Source organism: Dasypus novemcinctus, chromosome 11 (genome assembly GCF_030445035.2).
Source record: "Dasypus novemcinctus isolate mDasNov1 chromosome 11, mDasNov1.1.hap2, whole genome shotgun sequence".
Taxonomy (NCBI): domain Eukaryota; kingdom Metazoa; phylum Chordata; class Mammalia; order Cingulata; family Dasypodidae; genus Dasypus; species Dasypus novemcinctus.
In genome coordinates this window covers 3,718,637-3,745,880 of record NC_080683.1, presented here as the reverse complement: position 1 = coordinate 3,745,880, position 27,244 = coordinate 3,718,637, and the positions used below count along the sequence as shown (strand labels likewise).

General features: G+C 38.8%; 1 protein-coding gene across 1 annotated transcript in view; it reads left to right on the top strand.

Annotated features, from left to right (window-relative positions):
• LOC131280359 (sodium/potassium/calcium exchanger 1-like) overlaps positions 1 to 27,244 on the top strand; it is a 232,745-nt gene that overhangs the window by 85,688 nt on the left and 119,813 nt on the right. The window contains exons 10-13 of the mRNA XM_071218410.1: positions 8,075 to 8,095; positions 8,255 to 8,275; positions 13,874 to 13,894; positions 15,399 to 15,419. The gene's annotated coding sequence lies outside the window, so the exon portion shown is untranslated. The remainder of the gene's footprint in view (positions 1 to 8,074; positions 8,096 to 8,254; positions 8,276 to 13,873; positions 13,895 to 15,398; positions 15,420 to 27,244) is intronic.

Below are 27,244 nucleotides of genomic sequence, written 5' to 3'. Positions count from 1 at the left end.
ATTCTAGAAATTCTCCCAAAGGACAAAGGGCAGAGCCAAAGCACTAAATGTCCATGCTGCCTTTCCTGATGGCCTGTTCTACACAATGGTTAAAAAGCCTGAAAAATCACATAACGCAATGATTCGTGATGAACATCTAATAAAACTCTCCTACTGATTCTGTTTATCTGGTTGACCTCTAACTAATATACCAGTTTGAAAATGAAAAATATTCCCAAATAATGGCTTGACTGCAGAAGATCATCTAGTCCAGCTGGAGCATTGAGGGCTATTCAAATGCTTTCTTCAAAGATACAGGAAATGTAATGCATAGCCATATGTCTTTCAACAAATTAAGGGATTACACACTTCAAACAGACTTTTGACATGAATTATTTAGTGCAGAAATAGTATTGAAATGTAAGAATAAAGGAAACCACAAGTCCAAATGGAAACAAAAAAGTTAAAAACCGGTGGAATAAAAGCATAGGTATACCTCAGTTAAGAAATGAATAGTGAGAGTTCCAGGAACTTGGCATCGGAGTAGGCAAGTAGGTCTCATCTCTCTTCACAAAACCAACTGGGAAAGGACCAAAACCTGTCCAATAGAACTGTTGGGGGTCAACAGACCACATCAGTGCTGTGGAATTCCCAAGAGGGAGGGGGTGAGACAGAGAGAGAGAGAGGGAGAGGGAAAGGTGGAGGGGGAGGGGGAGAGAGGGGAAGAGAAGGGGAAAGAGGGGAGGGGAGAGGGGGGGGAGAGAGAGGGAAAGAGAGGGAGAGAGAGGGAGAGGAAGCACCCAAACAATAAACTGTTTACTAAACCTCTATCACAGCTGGGAAGGGCCTGAATCACCACCCACAGGACATTAAACCTGAAAAAAGCCCTGACTCACCGCAGCTGATTTAGAGGGTAACAGACATCTTCTTCCCTATCAGCTCTTACAAGTAAAGAGGGAGAATGTGTCAGAGGCTTCTCTTCTTCAGTGAATTCAGCCAGCAGAGCCCGCATTGACTCTTGGCTCTGGCAGAACCAGAAACACAGGAACACAGAGGTTGAAAGAAACACATCCCAGGAAATTTTCGCATATGACTTCCACATACTGACTAGCCAGGAAACTGCAAAAAGAAAAACTGCTTTTAGTTCTCTCATAAACCCCACCTCTGGAAGAAAATCTGCATGCAATTAGTGAGTTGCTAGACTGCTTTTGATAACTTAAGCTGGTAAATTTTTTGTTTGTTTATTTTTATTCCAACCTCCCAAGGTGCCTCCCTTGTCTGTCTGCTCATTGCCTGCTCGTCTTCTTCAGAGGCACTGGATACTGAGCCCAGGACCTCCCATGTGTGAGGCAAGTGCCCAAAGGCTTCAGCCACTTCTGCTCCCTGCCGGATGCAGCATCTGCTGGTTACAGAGTCTACTGGTTGTGGAATCTGCTCGTTGCAGTGTCTTGCTGGTAGCAGTGTCTGTTCATTCTGGCATCTATTCATTGCAGCATCTGCTTGTTGCAGCATCTCCTCATTGAGACATTTGCTCAAGCAACAAAAATGAACTAGGGACCTCGCAATTGCTTGAGCAACATCCGCTCCCCAACATGAACATTTTCAAAGACATAGAATAAGTTGAATCAAAAATGTAAAAAGAGGGAAGCGGTTGTGGCTCAACCAGTTGGGCTCCCATCTACCATATGGGAGGCTCTGGGTTCGCATCCCGAGTCCTCCTTGTGAAGGCAGGATCACCTGCACACTGCGGAGAGCCACTGGTCCGGCCACCACAGTGTGTCACCAGCCTGCAGCACCACAGAATGCCACTGGCCCACAAGCACTGCGGAGAGCCAACTCAGCAAGGTGACGCAACAAAAAGGGAGACAAGTAAAAACACAGAAGAGTGCACAGTGAATGGACACAGAGAGCAGACAACAAGCAAGTCACAAGGGGGAGAACAAAAATAAATAAATACAGACACAGAAGAATGCACAGTCCCATGAGGTGCAGCGGTGCTCAGAGATGTATTCACCAAATGCAATGAATGTCTCATGATGATGGAGGAGGTTGTTGCTATGGAGGAAGGAGTGGGGTGAGGAGGGTGGGGGGTATATGGGGACCTCATATTTTTTAATGTAACATAAAAAAATAAAGACAAAAATAATAATAGTAATAAAGAAAAATCAGGTGATGAAAAGACTAACAATTAAAAAAAGAAGAAGAAGAATGCACAGTGAATGGACACAGAGCAGACAGCAAGCAAGCCACAGGGAGTGGGGGGGGGGATTAAAAAATTAAAGAAGAGCTGTGGAGAAAATACACTATGCAAGAGAGTATTGACCATGAGAGCAAATCACCAATATATTCAGATGATTAGACATCAGCAAAAAATTACACACCATACTAGAAAACAGAAAGAGAAGGCCCAGCCAAAGGAACAAATGAAATACCTTGACAAGATACAACATTTAAGAAAACTAATCAATGATAATCACACAAATCTAAATCCATCAAATGAACTGAAGGAAAATCTGACTAAAGTGATAAACGATATTAAAAAGACACTGAAGGAATATAACAAATTGAAAGCCTGCAAAAAAAAAAAACAGTGTATGGCAATGAAAGATACAATGGATGAGATTAAAAATAAATTAGAGGCAAATAACAGCAGATTTTAATTTCTCTAAGACAGAATAGTGATACTGAGGACAGAACATCCAAACTGGAAAAGTCTGGAGAACAGAAGGAGGAAGGATTGGAAAAAATGGAACAGGGTCTCAGGAAACTGAATGACAGCACAAAATGCACAAACATATGTGTTATTGGTATCCCAGCAAGAGAAATGAGTGGAAAAGGGGCAGAAAAGATATCTGAGGGGGAAGCAGACTTGGCCCAGTGGTTAGAGCATCCATCTACCACATGGAAGGTCTGCGGTTCAAACCCCGTGCCTCCTTGACCCATGTGGAGCTGGCCCATGCGCAGTGCTGATGCGCGCAAGGAGTGCCGTGCCACGCAGGGGTGTCCCCGCATAGGGGAGCCCCACACGCAAGGAGTGCGCCCCATAAGGAGAGCTACCCAGCGCAAAAGAAAGCGCAGCTTGCCCAGGAATGGCACCGCACACACGGACAGCTGAGACAGCAAGATGATGCAACAAAAAGAAACACAGATTCCCGGTGCTGCTGATAAGGGTAGAAGTGGTCACAGAAGAACACACAGCAAATGGACACAGAGAGCAGACAACGGGGGGGAGGGGGCGGAGAGGGTGAAGGGAGGAGAAATAAATAAATAAATAAATAAATCTTAAAAAAAAGATACCTGAGGAAATACTGACTGAAAACTTCCCAACCCTTATGAAAGACATAAATAGCAGTATCCAAGAAGGACAATACACCAAAAACAAAATAAATCCAAATAGGCTTGGTCTGAGATACCTACTATTCAAAATGACAAATATCAGAGATAAAGAGAGGATTCTAAAAGCAGCAAGAGAAAAGTAAAGCATCAAATAAAAGGGAGCCTCAATAACACTGAGCACCAACCTCTCATCAGAAATTATGGAGGTGAGAAGAAAGTGTATGATGTATTTAAGGGAAAATTTTTGCAAAAAGAATAACTGCCAGACAAGAATTCAAAACCAGAAAAACTGTCCTTCAACAATGAGGTTGAGTTTAAAGTCTTCAGATAGAAACAAAAACAGAGAGTATGTTAATAAATGACTAGAATTACAAAAATACTAAAGCGAGTGCTGCAGCCTGAAGGGAAAAAACATGAGTGGGGAACTTGCAGATGAGTGTGGAAATGAGGATTATTACGAAGGGTCAATTTAGGACAGCCTGTACTGAGATGGGACAACAGAAAGTCAAAGGATAAAATGGATGAAGTAAGTAATGTCATTACAGTAATAACATTGAATGTCAATGGCTTGAACTCTCCAATCAAAAGACATAGGCTGACAGAATGGAGGAAAAATATGAGCCATCTATATGTTGTCTACAAAAGACTCACCTCAGATGTAAGGACACAAACTGGTTGAAATGAAGGATGGAAAAATATATTGCAAAAGAGAAACCAGAGAGGAGCTGCAGGAGCCCTACTAAAATTGGACAAAATAGATTTTAAATGAAAAACCATTATAAGGGATGAAGAAGGTCATTATATAATTAGAAAGGGGGCAATTCACCAAGAAGAAATAATTATAATGAATATTTATGCACCTAACCTGGATATCCCAAAATATATGAAGCACACATTGGCAAAACTAAAGAGAGAAATGGATGTCTCTGCAATAGTTCTTAGAGATGTCAATATATCACTCTCAATATTGGATATAACATCTGGATAGGGATAAAGAAAGAAACAGCTATATTTAACAAATGTTAGATCTACAGGATATACATATGATTCAAATGCTCATGGATCTTTCTCCATGAAAGACCATTTGTTGGGTCACAAGACAGGTCTCAATCAATTTAAAAACATTAAAATTATATAAGACACTTTCTCTGATCATAACAGAATGAAACAGGAAAACAATAAGGGACAGAAAAATGGAAAATTCATAAACGTATGGTGACTAAACAACACACAAATCAGTGTATCAAAGAAATTGCAATGCTTTGAGATGAGTGAAAATGAGAACACAACATATCAAAACCTTGGGAGGGAAGTGGTTGTGGCTCAACCAGTTGGGCACCCACCTACCACATGAGAGGACCCGGGTTCGGGTTCCTGTGCCTCCTAAAAGAAGACAAGCAGAACCCACACCTGCCTCAGTGAGAGTTAGAGGCCATTCCCCACTACATCAAAAGCTAGAAACCTGCACCTGCTGAAACACAAACAAGAAGCAGAATCCACCACAACCAGGGCTAAACGTCTGACCTACTGAAAGGAGAACAAGACTCCCCATTCTGCCACAAGAAGAGCTGGATATGCGCAACCCACCGCAAGGAGAGCTAGATGCCTACATCTGGCTGCTAGGAGAGCTAGACACTGCACACTGCCAATGAGTGCTTGACACCACACCCTGCCAAAACGAGAGCTAGAAGCCTAAATGAGCAGATGCCACAAGCCAGCACACGCTGAAACCCCAGGGAGCAGATGTGTCACAGGCGGCAATTGGGTATTGACCTCCCACGTGGGCGGCCCCAGGTTCAGTACTGGTGCCTCCTGGAGAAGCCAAGCAAACAATGAGCAGGCAGACAAGAGAACCAATCTAATGAAGGTAGATGCAAAAATCTTCAACAAAATACTTGCAAACTGAATCCAAAAGCATATTAAAAGAATTTTACAACATGATCAAATGGGTTTTAGGCCAGGTATGAAAGGGTGGTTCAACACAAAAAAATCAATTAGTGAAATAAACCACATTAATAATTTGAAGAAGAAAAATCACATGATCTTCTTGATTGATGCAAAAATGGCGTTTAAAAAAATGTATGCACCATTTCTTGATAAAAACCCTCCAAAAGATAGGAACAGAAGAAAACTTTCTCAACATGGAAAAGTGCACACATGTAAAATCTACAGCTAGCATTGTGCTCCATGGTGAAAGACTGAAAGTTTTCCCACCGAGATCAGAAACAAGACAAGGAGACCCACTGTCCCTACTGGTATTCAGTATTGTGCTTCAGGTTCCAGCTAGAGCAATTAGGCTAGATAAATAAATAAAAAGCAACCACATAGGAAAGGAAGAAGTAGAACATTTGCAAATCACTAGTGATATGATCCTGTATCTAGAAAATCCTAAAAAGATCCACAATAAAGCTACTGGAAATAATACATGAGTTCAGCAAAGTGGAGGAATCCAAGATTAATAGGCAAAAAAAATCAATAGCATTCTATGCACTACAGATGAGCAATCTGAGGAGGAAATTTGGAAAAAATTCCATTTATACTAGTGAAGAAAGAATCAAATATTTAGGAATAACTTAACCAAGGACCTAAAAGACCTGTATTCATAAAACTACAAATAATTGCTAAAAGAAACAAAAGAAGATATAAATAAATAGAAACATGTTCCAGGTTAATGGACTAGAAGCCTAAATATCATTGAAACGATCATTCTACCCACTCTGATTTACAGATTCAACACAATACAAAAATCCCAACTACTTTTTTTTAGAAATGGAAAAGCCAATTAAATTTATTTGGAAGGATAAGGGGACCCAACCAGCAAAACCTGTCTTAAAAAAGAAAGAAGGTGGGAGACTCTCACTTCCTGACTTGAAAGCATATTACTTGGTCACAGTGGTAACAACAAAATGGTACTGACATAAAGACAGACAGACTGACCAAGGGAACCAGTCAAGAACTCAGAAACAGACCCTCACATCTACGGTCAAGTGATTTTTGACATTTTCTCTTCATTTCTTCTGGGCTTAATATTTCAGGTTTGTTACACCATATCATATATATCTTCTACATTCTCTCTGGAGCAGCTGAATGGCCCTCTCATCAAAGTCAGCAGGAAAATCTCTCCCTCCAGACTGCTAACACTGAATATTAAATAATGCAAAATTACCATGGGTGTGACTATCTTATCACCTAGGCCTTATTCTTCTGACTGGGAGCAAGTCACCTATTTGACTCTCATTAAAGAGAAGAACATTATACAAAAGTGTGGCTCATTAAGGATCATCTTTGATTCTCCCAACCACAAAAAGGTGAAGGTAGTCAATCAAGCGTTGATAGTAGGAATAAAAATGCCTCATCTTCAGTAGTTAAAAGTCAGTAGAAACTTTATAAAATGGAAAATACAAGATATCACAATTTTAACTAGAGGAAAAAACCCTTCTTTTCACAGGCAAATAATTTTTGTTTATTTTCTTTGTGTTTCAACTGTGCCTGTAGAAGTCACCTAAAAACCTTTAAAACATTTTCATTTTGTAAATCAGCTTATGAATACTATTTACAAAAAAGGCTCTGAGTTCTCAGCCTGTAATAACTTCAAGATTTAGACAAGATTAAAGACAAAAAATATTATACTCTCCTTAGATATAGCCAAAGGCTGATTTCATTTGCATTCTACGAAGCATCCTAGAATGCAGTATTACTGCCCACTGTGCTTCTAATTTGATCAGGTAATTATGAGAATTTTGGGCATTCCAGATATTACCATGTCTGATATAAAACCAACATTGAAGAGAGTATCAGATCCCATAGTAGGAAAAAGGAGAAGGAGCGATTTCTTCTTCCCCTCAGAAGCTCACTAAAATGGCAGATAGAATAACAAAATGCATAAACTTACAGAAATTTTAAGAAATCCCACTAAAACTCAAATATTAACTGGAGTGAAAAGCAAATTTAGCCAAGAAGAACTGTAATAATACATAACTAAGAATTTATTTTCATGGCCATGATATTAATAACACGACACATTGATTAACAAAAAAAGTACTGTGGCTTATTGGAAAGAGTGAGAGATGAGAGTGATTTAGGGAAGGGTAGAAAAACAAGTAAAACCTTGTTGTCCAAAGTAAGAAGCCAATGAATATTATTCAAATTTAAGAAAGCATAAAAGAGCATAGAGATATTATATAATGAAATATTACTAAATAGCCATGGCCCAAATTTTTAAGTGAAAAGGTCATTGTAGGTAAGAAGGAATGGGTGAGAAAATGGGAGTTTTATTTCCATAAAATGGTTTTTTTTTATTATCTTTTTTTAAGATGCATAGATCACACAAAACGTTACATCAAAAAATATAAGAGGTTCCCACATACCCCCACTTCCCATCCCCCCACACCCCTCCCACATCAACACCCCCCCCCATCAATGTGGCAAACCCACCGCACCCCACAAACACACCCCGGTGCACCACCGCACAGCCCAGGCCACAGTCCACACTGTAGCTTACACTCTCCCCCAGTCCGTCCAGTGGGCCATGGCAGGATACATAATGTCATGCCCCCAGGTCAACTCCAAGCCCCCAACACGCCCCCACAGCACACCTCCCACACCCCTTTTAAAACAAGTATTTTAATATAAGAAAAATTAATTTTAACTATGCCATGAAAATTTTACCTTCTATTCAATTATTTTAGAAAGTTAAGGAAAACTAATATCCTTATAATGGGCAACCAACAACCATATTTTATGTTTTTTCCAATTTCAGGTGTGACTTCAAAACCTTTCAGTAAGTTCCTCATTTGAATCTCAAATTTTGTATGCATTCATTACCTGTTGATTGTCATCACTTCTAGATTTGTAAGTTCAGTCTTTTAAATTTTAATAATTTTATATTATCTTTAAGTTAGCTTATAACTAACATATATGTGTGTGTTTGTTTTTGTAGGAACTAGTTCAGGACAATCCTGTAAGTTGGTTTACTGTTCCTTATCACCAGTATGCCTTGGTATCTCAGGATTAGAAAAGGATTGATTTTTCCTACATTAAATTTCAGTAGCTATTTTGTAAATCCCATGATTAAAAGACCATTACAGGGGTATGAGGTTGAAAGTGAAAACTTCCAGGGAGCCAAGACTGCCTACAACTGAAAGCAAGAGAATTGCATCCAGCATCCGTGTGGAATCTAAGTCCCCTCTTGATATAGATGTGGAGGGGACACAACCATTCTAAGGTCCACAGGATGGAGGAATAGAGTATGGATTAGAGTGGACTTACTGATATTCTATTCATGAACTATTGTGATTAGTAATCAAAGAAAATGTGGCATTGGTGTGGAGAAAGTGGCCATGGTGACTGCTGGGGGTAGGGAGTGGGAGGAAGATGATGTGGGGGCATTTTCGGGGGTTGGAGTTGTCCTGGGTGGTGCTGCAGGGACAGTTACCAGACATTGTATGTCCTCCCATGGCCCACTGGGTGGACTGTGGGAGAGTGTGGGCTATGGTGTGGACCATTGACCATGAGGTGCAGTGGTGCTGAGAGATGTATTCACCAAGTGCAATGAATGTCTCATGATGATGGAGGAGGTGGTTATGGCGGGAGTGGGGTGAGGGGGTGGTATATGCAGACATCATATTTTTTTAATGTAACATGAAAAAACAAGACAAAAAAAAGTGAAAACTTGAAATATTCGTTTTCCTTCAACAACTCTTGAAATAACCTTATATTAGAAGAAAAAAATATCTTTAAATGGCAAAATGAAAATGTCTGTGAAATAAGGGGGGAACCATAAACAGATGAAAATCTGAAACAAAACTAATAAAGCTGAAAAGCAAATGGATGAGTAAAAACTAACTTAGCTGATGCACAGAACATGATGCAGAATAAATTCAGGAGGGCTAATCCAAACAGAGAGTAAACATCAGAAACCAGGACTTGTTCTTTTATCCATTACAGGATGTGCGATATTGATGTCTCCAACTACTGGTGTGTGTTTTTCAGCAATTTTATTGAGATATTCACATATCATACATTCTCTCCAAAGGGCATAATTGATGGATTTTAGTATGATCACAGAATTATGCATTCATCACCACAATCCATTTTAGAATGTTTTCATTTCTCCATAAAGAAAAACCCCATAATCCTTAGCCATTACCTCTCACCTTTAGAACAGCCCAGCTGTTATGTTTATTCAACACTTCTACATCTGATTCTTGCCCTGGGCATACAGTTTTTAAAGATGTCTCTGTTTGTGCAATTGTTTCACCCTGGGAGAGCTTCCTTTCCCTGCTCCTTCTCCAATAATTATGAACTCTTATTATTGTTTTTGCCTCTATAATTTTTTTTTACTCTCCTTTCATTGCTTTCAGCTACTTTTGCATGAAGGGCAATATCTGGGAGGAAGGCCACCATAGAGACGACTTTCCCAAGTCAGTTTTTTCAGCCAAAGCAGGGCCAGAGGCCCATGAAGTGGGTGCATACAAGTTTCACTGATATTTGGGAAGAGGATAGGGAAAATGGAAAAACAAAAACAAAACAACTTTTTGTCACACCCCAAGCAGTGTGTCCAAAAACTTCCATCAGCGCTGACTCTTTCAGGGGTGGGGTTGAAACAGTGGCCACAGCAGTCCCTGTCCAGCACAGCAGTTCAGAACCAAACCCAGTGACCTCAATAAGTTGTTCAAAAGTTGCGATCAGTTTTCGGCCCTATCCCCAACCCCATTCAAAGTGAAGAGGGTTTCCCCATTCCTCTCACTCACAGTAGCCTGCCAGGGATCTGACACAAGGCAACTGGCCTTGATTGTGGGGACGGGCACTAAGAGTCACCTCACAGCAAGTTACTCAGAGGATTTTTTTAGCTGCAGTTTCTCAGAATTTCTGTCCCACTCTTCCCTGGATGCTGTTTAGTGTTACCTTGACATCAGAGACCAGAACGTGGTTTCAGGAAATTTTTGGCTGTTCACCAGCTGTTTTTGGATGAGGAGTGAGTCCTGAAGATCCCTATTCCACCATCTTCGCTGAACGCCTTCAACTATTTTTTTTAAATGTCTCTTTCTCTCTTCACATTCTTCATGTGATTTGTGTATCTCATAGCTCTGCTGTTGATTGCATATGCATTTAGAGTAGTCATCATTCTTGATGAATTGGCAATTTTATTATAAAAATCTTGTCTCCAGTAAAAATTTTTGTCTTAAAGTCTATTTAGTCTGACTTTAGTATAGCCGCTCCAGCTCTCTTTTAGTTACTTCTTTTCCATGGTTGAAAATTTTCAATCCTTTTCCTTTCAGTCTATTTGTGATTCTGAATTTAAGTATGTCTCTTGTCTCATATAGAAAGACTGAGTTTTATTATCTACTCTCCAAATTTCTGCAATTTTATTGGAGTATTTAATTCATCTACATTTATTGTAATTAATGACAAGGTAGTATTTATATATGTCATTTTGCTGTCTTTCATATATGTTGTCTTTTTTTGTTTTCCTATTCATCCATTACTGCTTCTTTTGCCTTAAAAAAGATGTTTTCTAGAATACTGTTTGAAATACTTAGTCATTTTTATTACTGTATAATTATCAGTTATTTTCTTTGTGATTGATCTGGAGATTGCAATACTAAAACTTTGCTCCTATCTATCTCCATTCATACCCCCCACCCTTCTGCTATTATTGTCATATGAATTGTATTTTCTGCATTTTGTACCATCACCACAGACTATAATTATTGCACTATGCAGGTGTCTTTTAAACATATAAGAGAAAAGAGTTACAAACAAAAATTATTTCTATTGCCACAGATATTTAACTGTGTAGTTACCTTTACTGTTACACCTTATTTCTTCATCTGGATTCAGTTTACTCTCTAGTATCCTTCACTTTGTCCTGAAAATTTCCTTTAAAGTATTTCTTATGGCATATGTCTACTAACAACAAATTCTCTTATTTTTTGTTCATCAGCAAATATCTTACTGTTTCCTTCATTTGTGAAGGATAGGTCTGCTTGATATATAATTCTTGGTAGGAAAGTCACTTTCTTCAGCATTTTAAATATGCTGTCTCACTTCTTACCGGGGTCCCTAATTTCTGATGTAAAATCCACTATTAATCTTATTGAGGATCACTTGTACATGATGAATCGCTGCTTTCTTGGTACTTTTAAGATTCTCTCCTGGTCTTTGGCTTTTGACAGTTTGATGATGTGTCTAGGAATGGCTCTCTTTGAGTTTATCCTTCCTGTAGTTTTTGACCTTCATGAAAATGGGTTAAATTGTATATATTTTGCCCATTATTTCTTCAATATTCTTTATGCCTCCTTTGTTTTTCCTCCTCTTCTGGAATTCTCATTATGCCTATGTTGGTATGCTTGATGGTGTTCCACGGGATTCAGATTCTATGTTCATTTTACTTCATTCTTTCTCTTCATGTTCCTCAGACTGGATAATACTAATTAACTAATATTCAAGGTTGCAGATTCATTGTTTTTTTCAAGATTTTTTAATAGCTTTTTAAAAAATTTTTAAAGATACATAGATCATAAAAATATTACCTTAAAAAATTTAAGAGGGATCCCGTATACCCTCACTCCCCACCCACCCCCACTCCTTCCACATCACCAAGTTCTTTCATGTGTGTGGCATATTCATTGCATTTGATGAGTACATTTTGGAGCACTGCAACACAGCATGGATCAGAGTTTACATTGTAGTTTACACTCTCTTCCAGTCCATGCAGTGGGTTATGGCAGGATATATGATGTCCTGTATCTGTCCCTGCAATATCATTCAGGACAACTCCAAGTCCCAAAAATGCCCCAATATCACACACCTCTTCTTCCCTCTCCCTGCGCTCAGCAACTCTTATGACCACTGTCTCCACATCAATGATACAGTTTCTTCCATTGCTAGAGTCACAATAATTCTATAGTAGAATAACAGTAAGTCCACTCTAATCCATATATTAGTCCTCCATCCTATGGACCCTGGGATGGCGAAGTCCACTCCACCTCTAACTTGAGAGAGAGCTTAGAAACCACATGGCTGATGGATGGATTTCTCCTGCTTGCAGCTGTAGACTCTCTCAGTTCCCTGTGTCAAGGGATTCATAGTTTTGACAGCACAAATATGCTGATGATTATTTCATTTCAGATACCATATTTTTCAACAACAGAATTTCTATTTGGTTTTGTATATAGCTTATTCCCCTTTATTGATATTCTTTATTTGGTGAGACCCCATACTCATACATTATTAGTTATATGAATACGATGTCCTTTAGTTTTTTGAACAGATATATAAGAGCTGGTTTAATATTTTGTCTAGTAAGTCCAATGACAGAGCCTCCCTAAGGTCAGTCTCTTTTTTTTTTTTTTTTGTATGGGCTATAATTCCTCATCTTTTGCATGTCTCATAATTTTTTGTTGAAAAATAAACATTTAAATAATATAATTTATTCCTGAAATCAGAAATGTTCCCCTCTCCAGGGTGTGTTTTTGTTCTTATTTCTCATACTTGTTTTGTTTACTGGCTTTTCTGGAGTCTGTATTCTTTGTCATGTGTGGTCCCTAAAGTCTCTTATCCACTAGCTTAGCAGTCAGCTAATGGTTTGACAAACAATATCCTAACCACCTAGACCAATAAGTTTCCCCGTCTTGTTGAGGGGCTCTGTGGCATGTTGAGACATTCCTTCAACACTCAGGCAGGGAGCCGACAACTTCATTCTCGATGGTATAGTGGCTGTAGAACAGCCAAAGGTGAGAGTTTAAGCCTATCATTTTTTATGAGATTGCTCACATTTTGGGCACATGAGCAACTCTTTACTTTCTTATGGCCTTCAAGAGCCCCAGGAAAATGTAGAAGTTTTACAAAGGCCCTGTGGACATTTCACATCCTAGGTTTAGGTTGTTGCTGTTTTGTTTTTTAAGCTTTGTGGTGAGTCCATTGTTCATTTCAAATGTTATCAATCATCTTAGGCAACCAGAATGTTAAACCCTAACCTGTAATTGCTTTCAATACACCTACTAGGAAAAAAAATCCTCTTTATCTGAATTCTCCCTCAGCCTTTGTGCTCTTGTTAAACTATTTTAAATCTACATTTATTTTTTCAAGGATGTGACTCTTTGGGGGTCATCTTAGAATTCTCTTTCCCACAGAAATGTAAAGGAGGTAAGGTGTTAAGTAGAAGATCAAGAAGGCCTCATCTTTGATGGGCAGAAGCCATTCAGTGGATATCATATAAACCTGAAACTATAAGAACTCATATTTTCAGAAACCTCTTTTCAAATATTTAGATAAATTCAACAAGAACCTACATTTAAGTATTGAGTAGTTTTAATTTGGGTGACAAAACAGATTATGAATTGTTGTGAGAGGAAAAAAGTTTTTACTATAGGACTGTAACATCAGATGTCTTTTCAAAATTAGAATATATATATATATCCTTCATAAAAAATTTAATATAATGATATATTGGAATATTCTAAATTCTATTGTATTAATAATGAGAAAGGCTAATATAGGAAACTAGTCTTTTATATTCAGGTAAATAATTTTTTTTTTGTTTTCTTTATTTCAGCTGAAACTCCACAATCCTTTTGTAAGTTCATTTTCAATTTCTCACATATGTTTTAGTCTCCTTGATTGAAAAAAAAAAAAAAAAGAAGTTTCTGGATTTTAGGATGTTACACCTTCACAGCTTTTAATCACTCTAAACCAGAATACAAAAAGAAAGAATTAATTTTCTTCTCTCAGGCAAATCACACTTGTGTTAATAGACTTACGTAATCTCAGAAAGATCCTATATCCCATCAGTACTTGCTCTGTCTGTTTATAATCGGGGGATGGTTTGGTCTGCTACTTTTGAAGCTTTTGAGTTCAGTGGATTTTACCATATCTGATAGTAAAACCACCATGAAGGGAGTATCTAAATCCATATTAGACAAATTGAAATAAACCACTTGCTTTACTTTCCTCCTTAAGCTCAACCATACAAATGACTTAGAAACAATAGCAAAAGACACAAACCTGAAAAAAAAGGAAAACTTCTAAAAGAATGCAAAAATTAGCTGCACAGCAAAAAATACTTTTCATAGGAAAGTTGATAAAATACAAAGTGATACATGTGTAGATGTGATTGAAGTCCGTAGTTAATTTTCAGCAATGGAGAAAATCCCTAGATAATCTGGATGAGCATGAAAGGTCTTAACTAAGAGCAGAGTTGAGAATTCCCTGATGAGGAAAAAAATTCAAGGGCCATAGCCAGGCCCCAAAATTTCCATTCTCCCTTTTCTGATGGCCTGCCCTACAGTTTGGTAAAGCAGCCTGCAAAATCACATAAGCCAATTACTCATGATGAAACTCTAATATTAATAAAAAATGTCCTACAGATTCTGCTTACCTGGTTGAACTCTGACTCATATAACACTTTGAAAGCTAAAAAAATCCCAAAATAATGGCTCCACTGCAGAAGATCAGCTAGTCCAGCTAGAGGATAAAGGGCTGTTAAAATGCTCTCTTCAAAGAGATGAGAAATTTGATAGATACTGTATTAGGCAGCCAAAGGGATGCTGATGCAAAATACCTGAAATAGGTTAGTTTTTATAAAGGATATTTATTTGGGATAGAAGCTTACCATTACCAGGCCATAAAGCATAAGTTACTTCCCGCACCAAAGTCTATTGCCACGTGTTGGAGCAAGATGGCTGCCAACATCTGGAAGGGTTCAGACTTCCTGGGTGCCTTTCTTCCTAGGGCTTCTTCCTTCTCTCCAGGCTCAGCTGCCTTGCCTTCTCACCAAGGCCAGCTTTAGACAATCAGGTGTACAGTTGTCTCTCTTCCTGGGACCTTGCCATATCTGCTTCTCTGTCTCTTTACTTCCCAGGCTCCAACTCAAAAACTCCGACCTCCCTTCTCTGTGGTGCGGTTTCTCTGTGAGTCCCCGCCCTTGGTGGGTGGGGACTCAGTGAGTTACTGACATGTGCCAATCAAATACACTATGAACATTTTTCCTTCTATTCAATTATTTTTAGAAAGTTAACAAAAACTAATACCTTTCTGATGGGCAACCAACAAATATATTTTTGCTTTTCTTCCAATTTTAGGTGTGCCTTCAAAGTCTATCAGTAAGTTCCTCTTTTATCTCACATTTTTTGTGCATTCATTACCACTTGATTGTCATCACTTCTAGATTTGTAAGTTCACTCTTTTAAATTTTAAAAATTTTATATTATCTCTAAATTAGCTTATACAGTTATATGTGTTTGTTTTTGTAGGAACTATTTCAGGGTAATCCAGTAAGTTAGTTTTCTGTTCTTTATCACCAGTATGCCTTGGTCTCTTGGGATTAGAAAAGGATTGTTTTTTCTACAGTAAATTTCCAGGAGCTGTTTAATAAATGCTATGTTTAAAAGACTATTACCGCAGTATGAGGTTGACAGAGAAAACTTGAAACAGTTCATTTTCCTTCAACTACCCTTGAAATCACATTACATAAGGAGCAAAAAATATTATTAAATGCAAAACTAAAATGTCTATGAAATAAGGGGGGAACTATAAGCAGATGAAAATATGAAACAAAACTAGTAAAGCTGAAAAGCAAACTGATGATTAATGACTAACTTACTGATGCACAGAACATATATTTAGGAGGGCTAATCCTAAACAAAGATTAAAAACAGGAGAAATCAGATGGACTTGTATTCGTTGCTGAATGTGAAGTATTGTTTTCTCCAACTACTGGTGTGTGTTTTTCAGCAATTTTATTGATATATATTCACATATCATACATTCTATCCAAAGTGCAAACCTGATGGCTTTTAGTATGATAACAGAGTTGTGCATTCATCACCACAGTCCATTTTAGAATGTTTTCATTTCTACATAAAGAAAAACCCCATAATCCTTAGCCATTATCTCTTACCTTTAGAACAGCCCAGCTTTTATCATATTTGTTCAACTCTTCTACATCTGATTCCACCCTAGTCATGAAGTAAAATTTTTAAAGATTGCTCGGTTTGTGCAACTGTTTGACCCCTGGGTAGCTTTCTTTCCCTGCTCCTCTGGTAATCATGACCTCTTGTTTATTATTATTTTCTTTCTTTAAAAAAAAAATGTCTGTTTGCATCTTTTTTTTTTAAGATTTATTTTTATTTATTTCTCTCTCCCCCCAACCCCGCCCCAGTTGTCTGCTCTCTCTGTCCATTCACTGTGTGTTCTTCTGTGACCGCTTCTATCCTTGTAAGAGGCACGGGAATCCGTCTCTTTTTGTTGTGTCATCTTGTGCTGTCAGCTCTCCATGTGTGTGGCACCATTCCTGGGCAGGCTGCACTTTCTTTTGCGCTGGGCGGCTCTCCTTACAGGACGCACTCCTTGCGCCTGCGGCTCCCCTACATGGGGGACACCCCTGCGTGGCAGGGCACTCCTTGCGTGCATCAGCCTGCGCGTGGGCCAGCTCCACACAGGTCAAGGAGGCCAAGGGTTTGAACCTAGGACCTCCCATTTATTGTTTTCTTTCTATAACTTTTCTTATTTCCATTCATTGCCTTTAGTTACTTTTGCCTGGAGGGCAAAATCTGAGAGGAGGGTCACCACGGAGAGAACTTTCCTAAGTCAGTTTTTTCAGCCAAAGCAGGGCCAGGGACCCACGAAAGTGGAGCAGACAAGTTCTAAAGGTCCTTGGGAAGAGGGTCAGGAAAGATGGAAAAAATCCTTTTTTTGGCTGCCCTGTGCTGCGCTTTCCTGGCCTGCCAGCAGGTGGCACTCTTCAGCAAACTGTCACCCACGCCCTGAGGAAGCAACGTGTCCATAAACCTCCGCCAGCGCTGACTCTCAGGGGTGGGGTTGAAACAGTGGCCACGAGGACCCTGTCCAGCACAGCGGTCAGAACCACACCCAGTGACCTCAATAGGCTGCTCAAAAGCTGAAATCATTCCTCAGCCCCACGCGCCACCCCGTTCAAGGTGAAGAGGGTCTCCCGGTTCCTCCCCACTCACTGTAGCCAGCGGGCACTGACAGCCGCCTCACTGCACGCTACTCAGTTTTTACTGCTGTTTCCTTTACTGTCGAGTGGCTTTTATTTGGGAGTGCAAATCTGATTGTGAATGGTCGTGAGAGGGAACAAGTTTTTTGCTATAAGCCTGTAACTTTAGTTGTCTTTTGAAAATTAGAATAGATCATTCTTTCATGAAAAATTTAATACAATAATATACTGGAATATTCCAAATCCTATTGCATTAATAATAAGAAAGGCTAATAGAGAAAACGTGCCTTTCTTTTATATTCAACTAAAAAATATTTTTGTTTTCTTTGTTTCAACTGAGATTCCACAGTCCTTTCATAAATTGTCAATTTCTCACATCTGCTTTAGTCTCCTTGATAAAAAAGAAGTTTCTGGATTCTCAGACTCTTACACCTTTTAATCACTCTAGACTAGAATACAGAAAGCAAATAATTATCTCCTTCTGTCAGGCAAATCACACTCGTGTTAATAGACTTATGTAATCTCAGAAAGACCCTAGAATCCAACAGTACCGTCTCTTTCTGTTTATAATCAGGGGATGATTTTGGTCTGTTCCTTGTGAAGCTTTTGAGCTCAGTGGATATTACCATATCTGATAGTAAAACTACCCATGAAGGGAGTATCTAAATTCACATTAGAAAAATTGAAATAAACCACTTACTTCACTTCCCTCCTTAATTCACTCATAAAAATGACTTAGAAACAATAACAAAAGACACAAACCTGAAAAAAAAATCTTAAAAAAACCAGAAAGAATGCAAATATTAATTGCACAGCAAAGAAGACTTTTCACAGGGAAGTTGATATAATACAAAACAACACATGTGAAAATGTGATTGAAGTCCATAGTCAGTTAATTTTAAGCAATGGAGAAAACCCCTAGATAATCTGGAAGAGCGTGACTCAATGAGTTGAAAGGCCTGAACTAAGAGCAGAGTTGAGGCTTCCCTGATGAGGAAGAAATTCCACCTGTGGACAAAGGCCATCTAGCCAGAGTCCTAAATTTCCATTCTCCCTTTCCTGAGGGTCTGCCCTACAAATTACAGACTTAGTTAGGCAGCCTGTAAAATCACATAAGGCAATTACACGTAATGAGCCTCTAATAAAAATCTCCTACTGATTCTGCTTATCCTGGTTGAACTGTGATTCATATATCATTTAAAAGTGAAAAAAAAAACAAAAAAACCTCTTCCAATGGAGTAGATCAAATAGCCCAGCTGAAAGATTGAGGACTCTTAAAATACTCTTATCAAAGAGATAAGAAATATGACAGATACCCATATGTCTATCAACAAACTAAGATATTATACACTTCAATCAGATTTTTACATGAATTCATGTTTAATGTAAAAAATTAATAAAATGAAGGAATAAAGGTAATCACAAATTCCAAGGAAAACAAAACATTAAAACAAATAAGTAAAAGCATAGGTACAAATACATTATTGAAATATGTGTATGTAAAAAAGCATAATTAAAGCTCAGTTAAGAAAAGGATAGATAGCATTTTATGCTTATAATCATGTAAACACAGAATGATAATTTGTATGACAATTTTTGAAACAGAAAGGGTAAATGCAAACTGTGTGCTTAAAAGTGTACACTTGGAAAAATGTTTATATATACCTTAGAGGTACAGTATTCTCTGATAGTTCAACAGTGGTAATTGTCAAATCTTCGATATCTTTCCTTGAACTTTGCTTCATCTATAAGATACTGAAAAAAAATCATATTAAAACCTCCCCTTCTCTACACATGCCTCTTCTGTCACTTTTACTGAAACTGTGGTTGGCACTGGGATTGTATATGCCCAGGAGACTTGAATCTCTGGACTGTCCATGTGCCAGCTGGGCCCTGAGCCTCAGCAGAGTTGCAACACCTATTCCCCAGTTCACTGGACTTACCCTGGTCAGCTGATGGGGAGGTGAGGATGGTCAACCACCATACCAAGGACCAAGAGAGTTTACAACTGCATGAGAATCCCATCCATTAGCCATGTGGGATCTAAGCCCCCTCTCAATTTAGAGGTGGAGTGGGCATCGCCATCCCAGGATCCTCTGGATGGAAGAATAAAATATGGATTGGACTTACTAGTATTCTACTATAGAATTATTATGTCTCTAGCAATTGAAGAAATTATATCATTGATGTGGAGACAGTGGCCAGGGGAGTTGCTGAAGGCAGGGAGAGAGAAAAAGAGGTATGATATTAGGGCATTTTCAGGACTTAGAGTTGTCCTCAATGATATTGCAGGGACAGATGCAGGACAATATATATCCTGCCAGAACCCACTGAATGGACTGGGAGAGAGTATAAACTACAACGTAAACTATAATCCACACTGTATAGCGGTGCTCCAAAATGTATTCATCAAATGCAATGAACATACCACACTAATGAAAGTAGTTGTCGATTTGGACGAGTGGGGGCTGTGGGAAGTGAGATATATGGTAACCTTATTTTTTTTAACGTAACATTTTGTGTGATCTATGTATCTTTTTTAAAAAAAAAAGCTAATAAAAAAATGAAAAAAAACCTCCCATTTGCTTATGAATTTTCCTGTTTTACTTTTCTTTCATTCATTTCATTCTTTTTCTTTCATTCTTTTATAGCTATGTGTGTGTGCACACACATAAAGGCATACAAATTTTGTTTTAATATTTTCATTGTGAATTAACATTTTAATCTTTAAAAAAGAGTCACTACTACTTGATATGCTTCTTTAAAGACTGCTTCTGTTGAGTTAACCACTTAATGTGATGTATATATCATGCTAAAACTTTCAAACTTCTATTTAATTGGTTTTTTAATCCAATCTGACAATCATTGCTGTCACTTCTAGATTTATAAGTTCATCCTTTTAAATTTTAAAAATGATTATATTATCTTTTATATTATATTTAGCTTATACATGTATTTGTGTTTGTTTTGAAGGAATTCCAGTAAATTGGAATTTACTCAGGAAAATCCAGTAAATTGTTTTTCTGTCCCTTATCTCTTAGGAGTAGGAAAGGACTGTTTTTTCCCTAAAGTAAATTCCTAAATGCCATGATTAAAAGACTATTTATGGGGTATTGAGGTTAAAATTATAACCTTGAAATACTTTTTTATTTTCTGTCACTCTCGAAATCACATTAAACTGAGAGAAAAAAATATTTTTAAATGGCAAAACTAAAATGTCTATGAAATAAAGGAGGAAACGTAGGCAGATGAAAATCTGAAACAAAGCTAATAAAGCTGAAAAGCAAATGGATAAGTAATAACTAACTTTGCTGATGCACAGAACATGATCCTAAATTTATTTGGGAAGGCTAATCCTAAACAGAGTCCTAAACAGCAGAAACCAGGAGTCCTGATTATCAGGTACCAGATAATTCAGATAAGGGCATGAAGACTAGGCTGTGGACAGGATGATAAGCTGTAAACCTGACGAAAATAGTTCTATATAAACCAACTTCCCACTCCTTTCCATCAGATGTCCCATCTGTCTACTATAGTCTACTACTAGAGTAGAAGAAAAGAGATTTGTGCACCAGAAAGGTAGAATCAAAGGAATCTGGTAAAGGGTACTTAATGTACAGATGAAAGCAAGTGTAGCATACTAATAAAGAAAGGGAAAAATACAAGTCTACATTCTACAGTCATTCCCCATGAATTCTGGCAGTCACGGTTATACCCACATAGAAGAAGAATATGGGACATTTCTTCCAACAAAATGAACTACCCTATGGAAATAACTACACATTCTGTTCAGCTGTCACCTGGTGACCTAAACCCTAGAAGATCCTCTTCTAGCTTACTTCAGCCTGCCTCTAGCTATTTTTCTGGAGAAGAGAGTCCTGTGTCTTTCTAGTCCTTCATCCTACACATTCTGTTACTGAGTGTCATCCAGAGAAAGTCAGCTGGCCCAGGTGACAATCACTACTCAATACACAAATCAGCTATTCAGAGGTTTAGTTTTCATCATACATGCAATTCCAAAGATCACAAGACATTTCAACAAAAACTAAACCAGGAATTCTAAAACCAGGGGTCCATGAGCTTAAACTGAAATTCAAAAAAAACATTATATTGTGGGGACATGTTGGTACAAGTGTGATATGTTTATTAAATAATACACAGTATAGTGTGGACTTAGGAAAGGGTCTGTCATTTTCACCTGACTGGCAAAGGGGTCCGGGAAGCAAAAAAAGGTTAAGAATCCCTGCTCTAAACCGAAAGACTAAGACCAAACTGTCATGCAGAAATTAGAAAATTAGAAGAAACCAAAAATATTTGGAGTGCAATACAAACTTCAAATAATGAGATGATGTTATAAGATATTGCACTCATGAATCAAGACTAGGGTGATATAAAAACTAACACTAGGGAAGCAGACTTGGCCCAGTGATTAGGGCGTCCGTCTACCACAAGGGAGGTCCGTGGTTCAAACCCCGGGCCTCCTTGACCCGTGTGGGGCTGGCCCATGCACAGTGCTGATGCGCGCAAGGAGTGCCCTGCCACGCAGGGGTGTCCCCCGCGTAGGGGAGCCCCACGCGCAAGGAGTGCACCCCGTAAGGAGAGCCGCCCAGCGCTAAAGGAAGTTCAGCCTGCCCAGGAATGGTGCCACCCACACGGAGAACTGACACAGCAAGATGATGCAACAAAAAAAGAGAACACAGATTCCTGTGCCGATGACAACAACAGAAGTGGACAAAGAAGAACACACAGCAAAGGGACACAGAGAACAGACAACTGGGGCAGAGGGGAGGAAGGGGAGAGAAATAAAAATTTTTTTAAAAATTTTAAAAACTAACGCTGAAGGGGAAAAAGAGCTATAGCACATGAAAAGAAAAAATGATATATTAATATTCTGTAAATGACTGGTAAAAGATATTTTTTTAAAAACTGTCAGGAAATCAACAGAATAAAACAAAAGAAAACCAAGTCAGAAAATGGAAATAGAAGAAGAAAGAATAATTCCAGAGGATCTAGTCATCTTTAAGGAGGGTATTGAATATAAGATCAAAAATAAATTGGGGGAAGCGGCTGTGGCTCAATTAATTGGGCTCCTGTCTACAATATGGGAGGCCCTGGGTTCACGTCCCAGGACCTCCTTGTAAAGGCAGGCTGGCCTGTACCTGCAGAGAGCTGATGGCCCGTGCCCACAGACAGCTGATGGGTCGCGCCCACAGAGAGCAGGCGAAGCAAGATGACGCCACAAAGGAAAACAAGCAGACACAGAAGAACGCACAGCAAATGGACACAGAGAGCAGACAGCAAGCAAGCCACAAGGGGGGGAAATAAGTAAATAAATAATAAATCTAAATAAATAAATAAATAAATTGGGGGCTTGCCGGGTGCAGGGGTACACGGCACAGGGGCTCTGGTGGGAAGCCTCACTGGGTGCTAGCAGATGGAGGCAGGCACAGGGGGTAGTAGGATGGTGGTGCTTGTACTCCAGAAACCAGCACACACCGTACAACATCCAGGAAGGAGCAGGAAAGGGACACTGAGAGGCTGCTGGAGCAGAAATGTGAGTCAACTGCTCTCAGCAACGCTTGGCACCTGTCCCCCGCCCACCTCAAACACGCAGCATCTGCAGGGACTGCAGGGATGGTGAGGGGCATAGAAGCCTTCCTCCCCAAGAATGGAGGACTTACAGTTGAGAGCTGAAGGAGGCTACTCATGGGAAAGTTTGGATCATCGGGTCCCAGCTGAATCTCAGTTCCAGCCAGGTCAGGGCCCTTCCTGGTCATTATTTTCAACACTGCCCCCAATAGGAGTGGAGGCCTTGACAGGAAAATTTTTTAAAAACAGGGAAGTGGATGTGGCTTAAGCGAATAAGTTCCTGCTTACCACATAGAGGTCCCAGGTTTGGTTCCTGGTACCTACTAAAGAAGACAAGCAAGACAGCAAGTTGACACTGACAGGCTGGCACAGCAAGCTGATGTAACAAGATGACACAAGAGACACAAGGAGGAAAACATAATGGGAGACACAACAAAACAGAGTGGAGGTGGCTCAAGCAATTAGGACCTCCCACATTGGAGGTCTTGGGTTTGGTTCCCAGAGCCTCCTAAAAAGGAAGACAAGCACACAACAGACAGCAAGCAAAATAAATGAGGGATGGGGAGAAATAAAAAAGATAAATCTTAAAAAAAAAAACCCTCCCCTCCTTAAGGATGTGGTGAACACCTGGCCAAAAGAGCACCACCTTCTGTCAGGAAACCACACTTTCAAGGAGCCAACAAGAAAAAAAACAAAAAAGGCTTTCTGGAGTCTTTCCTGACCCTCTCCACAGGACCCATTGGAACTGGTCTGTATCCCCTTTATGGTTCCCCAGACCAGTTTTGATCAATTAAACATGGGCAATTCTAAATATTTAGTAAAGTTGAATCAAGTGTCAAAGACGAACTTTAACACAAAGCCAATCAAAAATAAAACCTACGCAAGAGAGAAATGTATCATCAGAGTAAACTCATCAAAACAATCGCATGCTTTGACATCAGCAAAAATGTTGAAGGACATTCAAAGAAAGAGAAAGATATGGCCCAGTCAAAGGGACAAATTAAAAAGTTGGAGGAGACATACAATTTGGAACAACTAGCCAAAGATATCCAAACAAATCTCCTATATAATTCAAGAAGATGAAGGAATAAAATATATTAAGAAGATACTGAGGGAAGTGGATTTGGCTCAATGGATAGAGCATCTGCCTACCACATGGGAGGTCCAAGGTTCAAACCCAGGGCCTCCTGACCCATGTGGTGAGCTGGCCCACGCGCAGTGCTGATGCGCGCAAGGAGTGCCATGCCACACAGGGGTGTCCCCCACGTAAGGGATCCCCATGTGCAAGGAGTGCACTCTGTAAGGAGAGCAGATTCCCACTGCAGTCAGATAATGCAAACAGACATGGAAGAAAACACAGTGAATGGACACAGAGAGCAGACAATGGGGGGAGGAGGGAAAGAAATACATAAAATAAATCTTAAAAAAAAAAGAGAGTATGCCAATGAGGAAACTGCCCTTCAAGAAATCCTAAAGGGAATTCTGAAGGTTGAAAGGAAAAACAGGAGAAAGAGACTTGAAAAAGAGTATAAGAACAACTAAAAAGACAAAAAGAGAAATAAATACAATACCTGACATGCATGGCCCAAAGAAAATATGTAAATAATTCCTTGAGAGTAATAATACGGATGTTATTGGATTAAACTCACCAGTGAATAGACACAGATTGGCAGAATGGATAAGGAAATATGACCCATCTATATGCTGTCTATAAGCAACCCAACTTAGACCCAGGGATTCAAGGAGGCTGAAAGTGAATGAACAGAAAACTATCTTACAAGCAAATAATAACCAAAAAAGGACAGGAGTAGCTATGCCAATATTGGACAAAATAGACTTTGAATTCAAATCTATTGTAAGAGACAAAGATGGACACTATATATTAGTAAAAGGGGTAATCTTTCAAGAATAAGAAACAATCATAAACACTTATGTACCTAACCAGGGCACCTAAAAACACATGAGGTAAACACTAGAAAAACTAAGTGGAGAAAGAGATGCCTCTACAATTATATTGAGGGGCTTTAATACACCATTATCACCATTAGACAGAACATCTTCACAGAGAATCAAAAAAGAAACAAAAACTTTGAATAATACATTAGAAGATCTGGACTAATAGATATATACAGAACTCTACACCCAAATACAGCAGCATATACATTCTTCTTGAGTACACATGGATCATTCTCCAAGACATACCACATGCTAAGACAAAGAAAAATTCTCAATGAATTCAGAAAGATTAAAATTATAACAGGTAATTTCTCTGACCACAAATGAATGAAGATGGAAATCAGTAAGGGTCAGAGAACCAGATTAGGCACAAAGATATGGAAGTTAAATAACACACTCTTAGACAAACAGTGGGTCAAGGAGAAAATCTAAAAAAAATCAGTAACTACCTTGAAACAAATGAAAATTACAACACCAATATATCAAAACCTATGGGATGCAGCAAAAGCTGTACTGAGAGGGAAATTCATAGCCATAAATGCATATATCAAAAAAGAAGAAAGAGCTAAAATCAAAGACCTAATTGCACACCCCTACACTCCAGATCTTTGGGCCTGCCCTGGACAACTAACAAAATGATGATACTGGACCAACCCCACCCCAAAGCAAGGAGCATCTTCAACTGCAAGCAAAACAATTTAGTTTTTCTGCCCCTTAAGATCTACACCCCTTTTCAGCCTGAAGCAGTCTGAGTGGACATCATCCCAAATCCCTCAAGATTAAGGAATGAACAAAAATAAGGGGGATATAACCATAAACTAAAGCATATCTATTTGTTATTATAATAAGTACCTTGTGTTAACTGAGTAACTTATAACATTGATATAAAAAAATTAAAAGAATATAAAAACAGTAAAAATATTTTAAAAATTAATTTCAAAATAATCACGCCTGATATTTTAAAAATTAAAACAAAATTAGGTATTTGCATCAAGCCCTTTAGCAGAGCAGGAAACACTAAAGTTAGTGAATTCTATGTATATTAGAATCCCTGTATAATGTCATCCTAAAGCTATGATGTCAAAGTGGCAAATGAAAAATAAAGACTTTCAATTTTTTAAAATGAGGGGCACATGTGCATGATTGTTTTATAAGTTTGCAACTTCTGTCATAAAAAACATATTTTAAAAATAATAATAGGGTGGGTTGGGGGAAAAACATACCAAATGTAAGATAAGGACTAAAATTAATAGTAAGATTTTGACAATGTTCTTTCATAAATTGTAACAAACGTCTCATGACAATGCAAGGTTTTGGTAGAGGGTTAATGTATGGGACCCCTGTATGATGTTACGCATGTTTGCTTTGTAAGTTCACAACTTTTAGTATACACTTATTGTTTATGTATGTTCATATATAAATGATATAAAGATAATAATAGGGCAGCTTGGGAGAAAAATACTTTGGTTAGTAATAATATTTTGACAATGCTCTTTAATCATTAGTTAAAAAGATTTAACAACAATGCAAGGTATTGGTGATAGGGTAAGTTATCAGAGTCCTACATGATGTTATATATTTGTTTTGTAAGTTCACAACTATTACTATACGCTTGTTTATGTATGAGTGATATATGTCAATAATTTTTTTTTAAATGAGGGGAAGAAAAGAGAGAAGAGGGAGAGAGGGAGGGAGGGAGGGAAAATCACTCAGATTTTGTACCATGAAAATTATAACAAAGTCCAAAAAGGGTCCTGAACAATAAGTGGGAAGAAACACACAGTAAGCATACCATCACGTTTCCAGAACACAAAGAATAATGAAAAGTTGACCCAGAAAAAAAAGTTGATCAGAACGCCATCAGATTCCTCAAAAACCACAGGCAAAATGAGAAAACAATGGAACAAACTGTTCAAACTCTGAAACATTTCCAATGAGGAATTCTATAACCCCAATAATTCTATCAAGGAAACATGAAAACTGAGTGATGTTATTTTCATTAATGTAAGGTCTCAAAATACCCCTCCCTTGTGCTTTCTCCAGAAGAAACTGGGGAATGCGCTTCATCAAAACGAAGATGGAATCGGGGAATAAAAAAACTAAAGAAACTCGAGAAAAACACAATTCAATACAAAAGAAACATCAAATTAAGCCCTCAAGTTTGCTAGTGGTAAAATTTCAGAGTTGCTTGCTTGAGGAAGCGCGCCCACCGTCCTCGCTGGATCCCAGCCCGACCTCAGCGGAGACGTCAGCCCTCACCGCGCGGGACGCACGCAGGGAGACGCCCGGGCCCGAGGCGCGGCTGAAGGGCGCCCGGGGAGCAAACCCCCTCTGACTGACAGAGCGCGGCCTCGCCTCAGGAGCGCCTCCGCGAGGTCGAGCCGCCCTCGTCGCCGGCGCGCAGCGCTCGGACGCGCCGCAGCA